This window comes from Corvus kubaryi, unplaced genomic scaffold, assembly GCF_017639235.1.
Source record: "Corvus kubaryi isolate FWS band 111438036 unplaced genomic scaffold, C.kubaryi_AGA036_p1.0 37179, whole genome shotgun sequence".
NCBI classification, from domain to species: Eukaryota; Metazoa; Chordata; class Aves; order Passeriformes; family Corvidae; genus Corvus; species Corvus kubaryi.
In genome coordinates, this window is record NW_024581049.1 from 2,163 (window position 1) to 4,541 (window position 2,379).

Sequence of the window (2,379 nt, forward strand, 5' to 3'; positions counted from 1 at the left end):
GAGAAGGAGAAGGAGAAGGAGAAGGAGAAGGAGAAGGAGAAGGAGAAGGAGAAGAGAAGGAGAAGGAGAAGGAGAAGGAGAAGGAGAAGGAGAAGGAGAAGGAGAAGGAGAAGGAGAAGGAGAGAAAGGGCCCAAAGTAACTGCACAGCGAATTTCCTTACCATGAGCCAGGCTCATTCCCTGAGCTGACCAATATCTCCGAGCTCCCCTTCATGGCACAGCCCTGCCAGTAAAGAACAGAAGTTCCTGCCGCTCCCACTGGAATTCTGTAGCATGCCTGGCATTCCATACGTTCTGCTGCCTGAGAATTCCTGCAGCCGTCCTTGGGAAGAGCAGTTCACTGCCACAGGAGGAACAAGAGGAAAGCAGTTGCCACTCTCTGGTTCTGTGCTCTGTAAAAAATAAAACCAGATAAAGATGAAAGCTCCATAAAGCTGGAACCATCTCCAACCTCGGGACAGCTCTCTTCCCACTTCTGTGAGAAAAGTGTGGATGGGCAATTAGGAAGGAGATCATCATGCAAATGGGCAAGGGGGGGAATTAAATTCTGCTGCTTTCTGATTGAGGCCTGCTTCAATTTGCAGCCTTTATAATATCAGTTTAATGGGACTTTTTGTGCTTTAAAGAGGTTTTTATTAGCTGGGGGTTGTCCCTGCCTGGACTGAGGCACAGCACAGTGAGTCTCCTGCCTCCTGAAGCCGTGTCGTTATCCCAGCATCTGAAATTAAAAACCAGCACTCTGGGAAACCTCTCTACTCTGAGGAGAAGTGTGAGGAGTGTTTGGGTCTGTGGAGAGCCTGGAACAGCTCTGAGAGACACCAAACATCCTATGGATCCCAATGAACAGCAAAACATTCCAGCAGCTCCTTCCAACACCGCCCTTGTAGGGAACTCGGTCACCCCAGTGGGTATTTGTGGGAGTAAGGAAGAAATCCCACTGATGACCTCAGTGTGATCACCTCTGGTTCGTCTGGGGATAAATCTCCTTTATCCTTCTGGGAGAATAAAGGAATCTAATGCTGCCTTAATCCCCTGCTCCTCGGAATCTGGATTTCCAGAATCCATCTCCTGGCCCAGCACGGGAAGGGTTGTCCAGCGCTGGAACAGCTGCCCAGGGCAGTGGTGGAGTCACCAACCCTGGAAGTGCTCATAAAATACATGGATATGGCACTTGAGTGTTCATAAAATACATGGGTAAATACATGGCTAAATACACAGATAAATTTATGGATAAATGTATATGGATAATCCATGGATAAATATGTATGGATAAATACATAGTACTTGAGGTCATGGGTTGATGTGACCATGGTGGTGGTTGATGTTTGGACTTGATGATGCTAAAGGCCTTTGCCAGCCTCAACAACCCCAGGATTCCATTATTTTCTGCCTTTTTCTCCTGCTCTGGGGCTGAGAAACTCCTTGAGCGGAGCAGCAGTGGGAGCAGGGAGCCACAGGCTGCACATCAGAGCTCTGCAGGCACTTTTAATCCACCTCTCTTCATGTTCATGGAAGATGGCACAGGAAATCTCTCAGCCCCAAAGCATCTCCCCAGCTCTGCACACCCAGGACAAAGCCAAGGTGAATGAACCCCTCTGTGCTCCTTCCAGAGCCATTCCAGCGGCAATCAGAGGCAGCAGTTCCTAGAGAAACGGCTCCTATCCAATTTAGGAGCCTTCCCTTGGGGAGGAGACATCCATTTCCCCTTCTACCTGTCATTCTTCTCCATTTATATTATGACGCAAGTGGCGGGGGCGGTGCCCGGGGCGGAGCCACATGACATGTGCAGCGGGGGGCAGGGCCAGGGCCACATGACACAGGCCAGGGGGGTGGCGACCAGGGCCAGGGGGTGTGACGTGAGCCAGGGGGGTGGTGACCAGGGCCAGGGGGCGGCGACACATGGGTGGGGGGGTGGGAGCCTGTGACAAATGGGGGTAGAGCTTAGGATGAGTGATAGGTGTGGGTGGTGTGTGTGCACACACCAAAAAATTGGCTAATTGACTAATATCCAATTATCTAATTCAATTAGTGCTCTAGATGGGAGTAGCTATGTAATGATTAATCAATTCAATTAGTTACTCCCATGTGGAGCACTAATTAGGGGCCCTATATACTATATATAAACAGAAGAAAAAAATAATAGAGTCTGGTGCAGCAGTAGAACTTTTAATGCTCCCTGGGAGTAAAAATTTTATATGTAAAACTTTTTTTTTTTTACTCCCAGGGAGCATTAAAATTCTACTGCTGCTTTTTTAAAATTTAAGCTATAAATAAAAATAAAGTTTATTTCTAACATAAAAGTTAGAAATAAACAGAAAGAGGAAAGTAAAGTTGAAAAGTTAGAGAGAAAGAGGAAAGTAAAGCTAAAGAGTTAGAGAG

At 47.5% G+C, this 2,379-nt stretch overlaps 1 long non-coding RNA gene across 1 annotated transcript; it reads right to left on the minus strand.

Annotated features, from left to right (window-relative positions):
* Positions 1 to 152: 152 nt before the first annotated feature.
* Positions 153 to 1,296, minus strand: LOC121661555. The gene is made up of 2 exons (XR_006015013.1): positions 960 to 1,296; positions 153 to 392 (listed from the first exon to the last, which is right to left on the minus strand). It is a non-coding gene; the product is annotated as an uncharacterized LOC121661555 (long non-coding RNA).
* Positions 1,297 to 2,379: the final 1,083 nt, after the last annotated feature.